Genomic DNA, 13,609 nt, shown 5'->3' on the forward strand with positions numbered 1-13,609 from the left:
AATATCCAACCTAGACCTCCCACACTGCAACTTGAGACCATTGCTCCCTGTTCTGTCATCCGCCACCACTGAGAACAGTCGAGCTCCATCCTCTTTGGAACCCTCCCCCGCCTTCAGATAGTTGGAGGCTGCTATCAAACCCCTCACTCACTCTTCTCTTCTGCAGACTAAATAACCCAGTTCCCTCCGCCTCTCCTCTTAAGTCATGTGCCTCAGTTCCCTGATCATTTTTGTTGCCCTCCACTGGACTCTCTCCATTCTGTCCTTTCTGTAGTTGAGGGCCCAAAACTGGACGCAATACTTCAGATATGGCCTCACCAGAGCTGAATAGAGGGGAATAATCACTGCCCTCGATCTGCTGGCAAAGCTCCTACTAATGCAGCCCAATATGCCATTAGCTTTCTTGGCAATAAGAGCACACTGCTGACTCATATTCAGCTTCTCATCCACTATAATCCCCAGGTCCTTTTCTGTAGAACTTCTGCTTAGCCAGTTGGTCCTCAGCCTGTAGTTGTGGATGGGATTCTTCTGTCCTAAGTGCAGGACTCTGCACTTGTCCTGGTTGTCCCCCATCAGATTTCTTTTGGCCCAATCCTCCAATTTGTCTAGGTCACTCTGGATCTTATCCTTACCCTCCAGCGTATCTACCCCTTCCCCCAGCTTAGTGTCATCCGCGAACTTGCTGAGGGTGCAATATATCTCATCGCCCAGATCATTAATAAAGATGTTGAACAAAACCGGCCCCGGGACCAACCCCTGGGGCACTCCACTTGATACCAGCTGCCAACTAGACATCGAGCTGTTGATCACTACCAGTTGAGCCCAACAATCTAGCCAGCTTTCTATCTACCTTATAGTCTATTCATTCAATCCATACTTTTTAAACTTGCTGGCAAGAATACAGTGGGAGACCATATCAAAAGCTTTGCTAAAGTCAAGATATATCACGTCCACCAGAGAGGTTTTACAGTGTGCTTTTTATGTTTGACTTATGTTTATTTTGGTCATTTGAAAGTGGATATTGGAGGCCATCAAGCATGTTAGAGATCCCATGAAAGAAGAATTAAAGGTCTCTGACTTTCTCCATCCTTTGGTCCAGAGCAGATAGACTTTAAATCCCATTTCACATCACATGCGTGCAACTTTTTTTCCTAATGATATTAGAATTTAGGACAAAAATATTGGAGAGACACTGGTTTAAGTGGAGCTCTGTTCTTTTTGGCTGTGTAGAAAGTCAGCACTGTTTTTTAAAGAACTGGAAATGAGTTCTTTGAGACACTCCAAGCTCATTTATCATCCTAACTGATTATGGTAAGGAAGGAAAGAAACAAACAAATACAGGATGTCTCCATTTATAGGACTAAAATTGAGATTTTGTCTGGGCCTGCAAAATCACATTGAACTACCACTCTTCTACTGGGAATCTGTCTTGTGGAGCAGCTATGAAACAGGAGATGAGAAAGTGTAAAAGAAAGATGATACCAAAAATCTTTGATTAATAACTCCAAGGACAGAGGGAGGAGTCTTTAAGTAATTGAGGTTTAAATCCCTATGGGGGCCAATCTCGAGGAATTACAGGACTCATAGGTTTTAAAACTTTAGATCATCTAGTCTGACCTCCTGTGTATCACAGGCCAAATAATTTCATACAGTTACTCCTTTGAGCCCAAAAACTTGATTGAGTAAAGCGTATCTTCCAGAAAGGCATCGAGTCTTAAAGTGAAGAATTCAAGAGATGGAGACTCCACCACTTCCCCTTCTCGGCTGTTCTTCACTGTTAAAAATGGGTCTTATTTCTAATTTGAATTTGTCCGGCTTCAACTTCCAGCCATTGCTTCTTGTTATGCCTTTTCCACTCTCGATTACAGTGTCTGCTAGTACCCAGTATTTTCTCCCTGTGCAGGTACTTATAAAGTGAAGGATGTCTGCCAGAGGTGAAGAATATTAGGAACAGAAGAATAACCTCTGCCAAAGCAGAGTTTGAAATCCTGGGAGACTAGAAGGAATGGACAGAAGCACTAGTGCTTAGGAAGCACTGCTCATTCTAAAATGCACTATGTTCAGATAGGCCCTACTGCAGTGGCGTTACTCTGGTGCCATCATTGGCACTCCCTCCCGCCCCCCCCAAGTTCTGATATTGTATTGTTGGAATTCAGTTATTTGTTTGTGGACATTTATAAGCTGATGTTATGGGCTATTAGACCACCCTGCTGCAGTGTCCTTGCAACAATTGCCAGCGGGTCCAAGAAGTTAGCAGGCTAGGCTAGGCTGCTCTGGTGACAACATGGAATAACCTGGGAGAAGGGGAATTCAGGGTTGTCTTCTCTTGCTGATTCCATCACTTTGGATGCTCTTCTGGCAATGGGGCTGCAGGCAGCTGCATTGCTGAGGAAATCCAGTGAGAGATGGCAGGCTGAGTTAGGCAGCACTGATACATCCACTCTGAGGGAGCTGCAAGAAATGCAGACTGAGCACACATGTAACCCTTCTGCCAGGCCAAGTTGATAGCAGCAAGGGCCGGGTTCACTACACAGGGGTTCCCTCTCATCAAAGCAAATGCAAAACTGGCTCGAGCCCCCACCCAGTGACCTGGGAAAATCTTACACTCCTGGGCTCCTCAAAGAGGCAATACTTCCCCTCTCGCAAGCACAGAGTCTCGGTGTAGCAGAGAATCTTTAATAACATGAGGTAAATGACATCAGCATTAAATTGGGGAAACAACTAGTGTTCATTAACCAAACCATGAGCAAAGACCCACCCCAGCAAATTGGGCCACATCCTTTCCCTCGGGTTCTTGAGTCCCAGAGAACCCAAACGTCTCTTGAGTCCAGCAATCCACAAATCACCCAAAGTTCAAAAAGTCCAGCCCCAGAGTTCAAAAGTTCATCTGCAGAGTGTTGCTCCCCAGTCTGGCTAAAATGTGCCTGTGGGGGGGGGGAAGAGGTAAGGGGCACCTTATGTGTCCTGAAGCTGACTGCTCTACAGGGCTCCGCTCTGCACAGCTCGCCGTCTCACGAACACTTCACTCCGCCGTCTCACGAACAGCTCTGCTCAGCTCGCCGGCTCACGAACACTCCGCTGTCTCACAAATGGCTCCGCTCTGCACAGCTCGCCTCACCGTCTCACGAACACTCCGCCAGCCTATTCACAAACAGCACCACTGCACTCTAGTTCTTCCGGCTCCCCACTACTTGACACAGTGCTCAGTGATTCCAGCTCATAGTAGTGGGAACCTTAGTGCTGGTGCACCATAAGGCCAAAGTGAATTCAGCACAGTACCTGTAGCAAGACTCTTAATAGACCCAAAATTAGCTCTGACATTCCACAGTGGAGAGAGACAGAGGTGCAATTGGTGTTTCAGGCCCTCACAAAGGGACCCACACCACCAGATATAAATACCTGTCTCAAACCTCTCTCAATTCACAGACTTTTGGAACTCATGTGCCTTGCCTAGCGAGTGCTACTTAGTTGATGGTTAGTCCCTCCATCATAACAAAAGGCCAAGTACAGTTCCAAGCACAGTTCCCATAATCAGGGTAATAACAATTTATTCTTCCTGCCCCAATAACAGAGACACTGGGGATCCCACAACAGCCAAAGTGACCATTTGGGCAATTATAGCCTCATTCTAGGCAGGGTGGGTGTGCCTATGCAAATGAGATCAGCCCCTAAAGTTCTTTTCCACAACTTGCCACACCTCACCACCAGATGTCAGGGGTGGAGCTCATCCTGACTCTGCTTACACACAGGATCCTAGGACTGCCATAAAAATAAGGCCAGTAGCTTCTAATTTCTGGAAATCCAATTTGTTGAATGTTTCTGGAAGTCTGTGAGAGGAAATTCTCCCAGGCTAAAGCTCTCTGCTCTGGAGAGCAACAAGCCTAAGCAGCTTTAGATGGAGGCCAAGTAAACGGAGGTTAGAGTGCAGTGCTGCAGCATTCCAGGGAAGGGAGTCTGAACTCAAAGTAGTACATGGGTGAGGACAGCCTAAACTGTGGTGGAATGATCAGTTCTGACGCTATGAGTAATGTCCAGGGCAGTGGATGAGAAATATTTGTTTATGGATGTCACTTGTAAGTAATGCTTTAGCCTTGTTTGCCAAGTCTGAGAAGTTCTGGTTTAATTAAAAAAAATTGTTTAAAGTACTATTTCTTTAGGCCTCTTCTTTTCTAGCCCAGCTCCCTGGAAATTCTTTCTCCCTTTTTTTTCTGATTCTCTTCATTTTAATTCCTGCTCAAAACCTACTTTCCTGTTCTTAATTATACCAATTCTAATGATTTGACATCTTCTCTTTTCCACCAGTTGTTACGTGTTTGTGTTACTGAGGACAGAACTCACTAGTGTTCTGAACTATTACCTCTACCTCACAGTTTGGATAGAAGCATAGGCGCTAACTTTTCCCAGCACTGGTGGATGCTTGCCCCCAATCCCGCCTCCACTCCGCCCCAACTCCACCCCTTCCCCACCCTCTCCCACCCCACCCCACCCCCATTCCAACCCCTTCCCCAAATCCCCACCCCAGCCCTGCCTCTTCCTGGAGCGTGCCATGTTCCCCCTCCTCTTCCCTCCCTCCCTCCCAGCACTTGCCACTGCAAAACAGCTGTCTGGCAGCAGCAAGTGCTGGGAGGGAGGGGGAGAAGTGGGGGAGAATAGGGCAGAAGGCCGAGGCAGAGCGGAGGTGAGCTCGGGCGGGGGGGTGGGGCAGGGAGCTGCTGGTGGGTGCAGAGCACCCACCAATTTTTCCCTGTGGGTGCTCCAGCCCCGGAGCATGCATGGAGTCAGCGCCTATGGATAGAAGGTTCTATATAAGTGTAACTGTACCATTATAAATAAAGATTAAAATGAGCACTAGGTATTTTCAGGTCGTGACAACATTGGAATCACATTCACGTTGTTGTGTAATTTGGTTAGTGAAGTCCAAGATTTGGAATGCTTGACAGTATTTCACTGTTTGAAAAGTTACTGTTGCTTCAGCTGCAGCCATATTCATCTCCCTAGGAAGATTGCCAGTTTCAAAGGAGAATGTGGGTGGTGCACATTTGAACTATGTTTTTAGTAGCAATGTGATCTTTTGTATCTGCGGACTTCTCACGAGAAATGGTAATTAAACTCCTACTCAAGGTACATTCAACCTCAGTGACACGTGTTCCCTTTCTCAGGAAATGACAAATAATCCTTCAACATTAACTCCAGTGTAGAATAATTAAGTTCTTAACATATATTTAGATACGTCAAATGCACCTGTTGCAATAGTATCTATGTGCCAATCTGCAGGATAAAGCAGTAGGGGTGTATACATATATAAGCGGAGTCTGAATGAGCTCTCCCCTGACATCTAGTGGTGAACTGTGGAAAAAGACTTCAGAAGCTGATCTCGTTTTCATGGACACACCCACTCTGCCTAGTTGCTCAGCATAGTGGTATTGCTTGGCCAAATGATCACTTGTGGCTGGTGTTGGATCCCCAGTCTCCTTGTTATTGGGGCAGGAGTAAAAACGGGTTGTTATCCTTGTTGTGTGAACCAAGGGCAGCAGAACTGTACCTGGCATACTCCAATGGAGGGACTCACACTCAACTAAACGGCACTCGCTAGGGGACATGGGTTCCAAAGACCAATGAGTTGAGAGAGGTTGGGGACAGGTACTTGTACTTGGTGATATGGGCCCTGTTTATGGTTAAAGACACCATTTGACCCTTCCTCTCTCCATGGTATAATAAAAGAGCTAATTTAGACTCAATTGAGAGTCTTGTTACATGCTGAAGAGCTGAAATCACTGATACTTAGTGCATCCGATGAAGAGAGCTGTAGCTTATGAAAGCTTATGCTCAAATAAATTGGTTAGTCTCTAAGGTGCCACAAGTACTCCTTTTCTTTTTGCGAATACAGACTAACACGACTGCTACTCTGAAACCTGATACCTAGGTCTAAGTATTAGACCCACTTTGGGACAGTGTCTCTATTGCAAGAGACTACCCATTGTGCACCAGCAGTGAGGCTCCCCCACTAACAGCTGAAATCACTGAGAGCTGTGTTAAGTTTGGGGGGGGGCATAAAGACATCTTGGCGAATGGCCAGCTGGGAGGCTGGCAGAGAGGCACAGCAAGCGGCCAGCAGGGAGGCTGGAGGAGAGGGCCAGAGCAGAGCCCCAAAGAGGCGTGGCAATCGGCCATTGGGGTGATGAGTGAGTGCCCCTGCCTTCTGCACGGGGTGGGAGGTGAACTCTGCAGCTGAACCTTTGAATTCTGTGGCTGCACTGGCCAAGGGCAGAAACTGTGAGTGGGGTGCGGGGGAGGGGGCACGTTAAAGAGACTTTTGGGTTGCTGGACTTAAGGCCCTGAGGGGGAAAGGACACTGCCCAACTTACTTGGGGGTGGATCTTTTGCTCATGCTTTGTGTTTATGAACCCTAGTTGTGGTGTTTTCCCAAATTAATGCCGAGTTAATTCCCTCCTTTTATTAAAAGATTTTGCTAGATTCACACTCTGTGCTTGTGAGAGGGGAAGTATTGCCCCTTACAGGCAGCCAGGGGGTGGTGTGTAATTGTCCCAGGTCACTGGGTGGGGGCTTGAGACGGTCTTGTGTTGATTTGTTGAAAAGGAACCCCTAGATACTGAACCTGGCCCTTGTTGCTGCTGACTCCACCTGGCAGAAGGGTTACATATATAAGGCAGCGGAAGCAAAAGAAAATCCCTACAGCTATTGCTTTCGAGGTTACAAGCTTATAGTATAGGTTTGTATTTTATGGCAAGAAAAGTCAAACTCCTAAATCTTCAGCCATCCAAACATCATTGTATTAAACACAATTGAGCTCAGTAATGCTGTTCAATACATAATAGATACATTGCTGAAGGGGAGAGCAAATTATGAATATTTTTAAATCAGAGGTAAAGCAAACAAGAAACCAAGAATAGTACATCACAAAATATCTTTCTTTGTGTATTCACAATATGCCTTCCTCCATGAGTAAATAATAACAAGTTGTAAAAATAAGGAAGTCCTAGTAATTGAAGACCTCTCTCCTTCCCCTGTCCTTGCTCCTTTTTAAGATTGTTCCATGAGCCTAGCTTTTTTGTTCCTTTTGTTTTCTTCCAAGTCGTCCTCCAGACCAGCTCCCACTCCAAATTCTGCAAGACACAAAACATGGCAACTGAGATATAATCGTTATCAGGTATGATGACTATAAACATATTCATAAAGTCAGTTTATTGTGACCAGTTTTGTCCTGCATACATACAAATAATTTATTGATGAATGTCTCGGACCCTTAAAACAAAGAAAAAGACCCCCTCCATTGCCCCCTTGCCAACCAGAAATAAATAAGGTCTCAGTCCTGCAAACACTTAATCATGTGCTTAACTTCATTTGCACTTCATAGTTTCAGCTGAAAACATACTTTCTATATTAGGGTTTATACTGTTGACCATCACTCGAGTTATCTGAATGCAAAACATGGATGTTGTCTCTACTCCAGCAGTAGCAAACATAGTGCAGATGCCTGGAGGCGCTCAGGAGAGTGATGATAACTATACATTGATGAACACAGAAAAAAATTCATGATTCTCCATGCTAGAAAATATAACAATCCCTGTTTGATCATCAGAAATAACAAACACAGTAAATGACGTATGATGTTAACTACAAACTTTTTTTAAAAAAATACTCTAATAAAAATGTTTACCATAACATTTGCTGTAATATAATTTTGATTTGAAAAAGTAACTAATTAAACAGGTTAGTCTTGCAGTAACTTTTCTACAGCTATAAAACACTGATGCACTTATCATGCCATCAGACAGAGGTAGCTTTGCATTGTACGCTTCAAATTTGTGCAAGTGAGTTTCACAAATGCAATTTCTAGTCTCTTGATTACAGAGCACAGGAATTTCCTCTTTAATTTGGATCAGGAGATTCTTAAATGTTATGATCCTGAAAGTGTCTTCAACATGTTGATAAAAGTTAAACTTAAGGAAATTATAAGACAGTGTCATTTCTAATTCATTTACCATCTGGACCTAATTCTTAAACAAAATCTGTAAAATAGCCACACTGGACTTTAATCCGGAGCCCATGATTGTTGGAGGCTCTTCAGGGTGTCTCTATAGCAAGCATGGGAACAAATGGGGAGTATGATCTTTCAAAATGTATATAATAAGACATTAATTATCTTGATGGGCTGGGCTCCACTTATATTCCTAGGACTAATTTCTAGACATTTACATTACAGGCATTAGTTAATGTAAATTACTAATTCTGCTCCATTAGTTGACTGAGATTTTAATATTAGAATGATTTCTTGATCTACTTGGATAAAAAGAAAATGTCAATCTTATACCAATTTATTATGAGTCATCAGAGTGTCTTGTATAATAAGTGTAAGGTCAAGTGGGAAAGCAATTTGAGAACATGGTACATTCCCTGATACCTTGGTCCACAATATGTGATGAGAAATATATAAGCATTCGAAACATAGAATGGTCCTTTTACAGTATTCACAGTATGTTTTTGATCCCAGAAAAAATGTATAAAATAGATGCAAAGAACAGTGATATCTATCACATGTAAAACTGAGAATGATGACTTCATGAAAGTTGTTTTGAGCTGCTGAATTCCAAAGTTCTGAGTTGTGATAGCTGGACATTATAGATGCTGTAGATATGTGTAAGCCTTTTCTTTATCAATGGGTTTGCAGTATCAATGTTGCCAACTACTTTTATCCAATTATAATAAATAGCTCTTATAGAGTTGGATCTACAATTACAATTACTGGCATTGCCTTATCAGTAGCTAAAACTGTATTATGCATTATTGGAGGAAAAAGTCTATGACATGAATAAAAGAATGGATTCATGCCTTGATGCCCCTTTACCATCAGAAAAAGGCTATTTGCAGTGGCTGCCCTGGGACCTAAAAGAAAATATAGAAGTCCTTCTTTGGGTTTTAACTCTCCAGGGATATGATTCTGCAACGTGCTGGGTGCCCTCAGCTTTCATTGGCATTCTCACTGTTCCACACAGTTTTCAATTAAAAAACAAAAAATGTAAACTCGATTCCTTCTATCACCACAGAAAAATTTGTTTACAATATGGGAAATGAGGCTTTTAAACTGTTTTAACAGGAAAGTCACAGAGCGCATCCCAGAAGAGGTAATAGAATCTTGAGCCATAAAGGTGGGTGTAGGGGAGTAACAAAGGTGGGTATCCGATGCTTGCTGCTAAAGCTGGCTGGAACCTGGAATTCCAGTTTCATGGGAAATTCAGGCATTTTGATTTTTTCATTCCAAAATGAGAACAGAAAAAAATCAAAATTTCCCATGGTACAAGTTCAAAAGTTTTGTTTTGGAAAATGGCATTTCATTTCAACCTTTTCAAAATGTTTAGTTGTGATAAGGTAAAAATCACTGTTTCAACTTTATCGACTCAGCTTTTATGTTATATTACATTATAATTTATAACATAACATAAAATTCCAAATGGGGTTAGACGAATATTATGACATAATAGTTGAATACTTTGACTTACGTTTAATTTTTATTTTATATTATAAATTGATAACTGGTTTTAAAATTGGTATTCTGGCTAGTAAATTGGTAGTGTACTTGGTAAGTAATATTTTAATTGGTAATTGGTTTGGCAGTTGGTATTCTAACTGGTCATTTCTAATTCCTATTCTAATTGGTTTGGTGATCTCACACACAGGGTGTGCAGCAAGAGAGGGAAATAATGTAAAATCCTACTTCATTATTTTCTTTACTTCCTTGTTAGCAGCATACCTGCATCACTGATCATTTCAACACAGCTCTGGTGCTAGGGTTTGTTTGCAACAGATCTCTGTTGCTTAGCAGAACACAAAACATTGTTCTTGCCAATATCTTAAATAAATGGTGTCTATTAGGCATTATTTGCAAATTTTCAAAAACTGAGGGTTGGTTTTTTATTAAGAAAGTTATGAAATGACTATAGCAGTCATGTATAAGCCCTCAGCACTATTATCATGTGCATATGCTGTGATAGGGATTTTTCCTGCAGAAATAGGTTTATTTTCCAAGGAAAAATTCAACTATTTGGCAAAATATTGAATGCCTATGGTTATATTTGTTTACTCAGGTTAAATAAAAGTTTAGTGTTTTGTCAAACCAAGATGTCAGAGGCTGTGACAAATGGCTAGAAGGGGTTAAACATTCTGCAAAATAAATAACCCTTAAAAGACATGTGGGGAGACAATGTTTGTGTTTTTGTGTATTTACATATGTATGAGTAGGGTCCACAATGTAATCAACAGTCCCTGTCTATGCTGTATTCTGATAATTCAGAGGTCAAAAAAATATCCTAGCATTTAAATGAAATGTAACACGGGATATCTCGGTATTCATCTCTCTTTGAAATGTACTGTGAATGGTGGCGTAACAAGCAATTCCGTTAATTCATATAGCTAAGTACCGGTGATGGACTCCTTCAAAGTCATCCTAATTACCTTTTGTTCCTTGCGGAACTGCAACTTGTCAAAAGACATGAAATTGTATTAAAGATCCTTGGGTCCTGATTCTGTCATCTCAGATCTCCTTAGGCTTCATCAGGGGAAGTTTGAGTCACAAGACTGAGGTCCCAGTTATGCTGGTATGCCCTGAATATGAGATTTGGACATTGGACTATAACCCATGAACTATTTCTGAAAGAACTCTTTACAACTACAAAGCTCACCATCTCTCCTATGAATCTGAACCTCAATGAATCAAACTCATGTCTGTATGTATATTGATCGTTTAACCATACTCTTTCTCTCTTTTGTTTTTTAATAAATTTTAGTTTAGTTAATAAGAATTGGTTGTAGCATGTATTTGGATAAGATCTGAAACATTCATTAACCTGGAAGGTAATGTGTCTGATCCTCTGGGATTGGTAGAACCTTTTCTTTCATATGATTAAATAAGATTTACAGAAATTTTCATCATATTTGACGTGGGTACCTGGATGGAAGCCTAAGGGGAACTGTGTTGTTTGGACTTCTGAGTAACCAGTAAGGTAATAAGGAAGCTGTTTCATGCTGGCTTGGTAAATCTAAGTATTGGAATATCCACCAGTTTTATGGGGATTGTCTGCCCTATTCTTTGCAGTTCACCTTAATTGAGTGATCATAGCTGGCTCCTCACTAGGAACCCCGGTCACAGAGGCATACTCAGTCAGTGGGTTCTGAAGAGATCTGCAGGGCCCTCAAGATAGAGGTGAGAAAAACAGCCAGGATTGCCCAATGTTTACAGGCAACTGTCCTGTGAAGAAGATTAGAAAGGTAAAAAGCTGTACTAGCAGTACTGAAAAAGGTGTGTGCCCAGGAAGTTCAAGGCATGAGACATGCACTGCTGACTGATCCTGTAATTTAAGGGTATCCATCTACATCTCCTACCACACACTGACATCATTCATGTTATAACTATATAACAACTTGTGGGGGTGGGCAGGTATTCCAGCGGCAGCTCCTCCTGCATCCTACACATCCTCACCTAATGTAGGTCAGTGATTATGGAGTATTTGCAGAGCGGGGAGAGTTCTGTTCTCTCCTCTTTACCTGGTGTAGGTCAGTGATAGAGCAGCGAGAGGAAGATCTGGAGGGAGCTCCAGCTGCTGCACCCTGGCATCCCACTCCACTGAAGATGCTTATGGGGATTGCAAAGACAGCCTCTCATTGTTTTTTCCTGAACACATCTCTTCCTTCCTTTTTCTAACCAAACAATGAAGCTGGCCAATCAGCTTCTGAGGAGCTCTGTGAATTTACATTTGTTGACACATTGCTGGGCAACGTGGGGGAGACAAAAGGGAGACTCCCATTACCATAGCAACAGAAAATGCTAACCTTCCAAGTCCTGAAAGAGAGAAGGGACTGTGCTGCTTCCAGTTCCTTGCCCACTCCTGGATGCTCACAGCAGGGATCAGTATGTAGGGAATTAGGTGCTGAAATCACAAGGTAAGTCAGAAAAAATTACACATGCAGAGCAGAAAAAATGGGTTGTTTTGTGTTCTTCTAAACCTGCTGTTTAAGCTAACCCCAACATACTGTAAAAATTCCAGGGCCCAGAAGTGGGGGGAGGGGCGCCCTGGGCTTCAGCTGCAGGGGGCATATTGGGCCCCCAGCTTCATCCGCCTGGGGAGCACTGGGGCTTGAGGCTCCCAGCTTCAGCCCTGTGGGGTTCTCTGGGTGTCACCATGCCTCAGTGGGTCAGAGTTGACAATACCAGATTCAGGACAAACTGCTGAGAAATAGGGCTCACATCCCAAACTGGTAGTTATTCTATAATTAGATATACCAATGCCTGACTCTGCAACTGACCTGCTGTATGACCCTGGGCAAATCACTTCACCTCTCGGTGCTGCTGTTTCCCCTCCCACCCTTTGTCTGTTTTGCCTATTTAGATTATAATCTCTTCAAGGCCCAGGCAGTCTCTTACTCCGTTCTTGTATATTGCCCTACACACTGGGGCCCTGACCTTCTCCTGAGCCTCTAATTGCTATTTTAATATGAATAATGAATTATAATAATAATGTCCATGCCTCATGTGATGTTGGAAACCTGATTGCAATGTTGTAATTTCTATAAAATCCAAATGTGATGTCACAAATGAGATTATAACTTTTACTTTAGCCTGTTTGAGACCCCATTCATTTTCATGGATTAATGTGAAAATAAATATGGAGTTACAAGTGGGAAATGACGCACTCAGACATCAGATAAAGGATAAGCAGCAAGAGCAGATGAACTCTTATATGATGGTGATGGGAAAAAGGCAATAGGCCAAATTCTACAGGCCTTATTAGGTGAAACTCTCATTAAATTCAGAGGGAGTTTTGACTGATTAAGGACTTAAGTGTGTAGGACTTCAAGTTAGTATTTATAAAACAGAATGTTTTTTGGAAGGTATAATTAGTTTTACTTATTTTTCATTTTACTGTTGAATAAGCAATAGTCTATCCTGGCACCAGGAGACCTTATGCTATGTGATCTTCCAAAAGATACATACTGTTCCGTGGTTGTGAATTGTCCATGTGGCATTCCTGCTAAGTGCAAAGGTGAAGTGTTGAGGATTACTAGCATTGGCCCTTGGTCAGCATAGATGTGTTTTATTGGCTAGAATTCAGTTAAGGAATCCAAACTCATAAAACGGCCTACTAATGGGTTTTGAGGGGTTTTTACATAAGAGAATCTAGAGAGGTTCCAAGTTCCAACACAGCCATGAAAGAAGTCCACAACAATCAGAATAATAGCCATGTCAGTGAGATATGCTCCTCCTGAACCTAGAGCCTTTCAAACTGAATGCTTGACCCACACATAAAAGCTAAGAGAAAATAACATGTATTGGTTATGATGCCATTGTTACAACTCTTGATTAGGATTAGTTAAAAAGTTTGATATGCTACAAGTCGTGTTCCCCATACAGAACAGGAATGTGGGTGGTCAAACTTATATTCATTACACACTTTTGATTCTGGTCTGTAATACATAAAGTGTCACTCTCAGCCTGAAGCCATTGTATTCCATATGTTTTTAATTGAATCAGACTAGTTCATTATTTTTAGAATTGCTGCTCTCAATGGGAACTGCAGGGGGTCTCAGATATTGGCTA

Source organism: Eretmochelys imbricata, chromosome 5 (assembly GCF_965152235.1).
Source record: "Eretmochelys imbricata isolate rEreImb1 chromosome 5, rEreImb1.hap1, whole genome shotgun sequence".
Classification (NCBI taxonomy): Eukaryota; Metazoa; Chordata; order Testudines; family Cheloniidae; genus Eretmochelys; species Eretmochelys imbricata.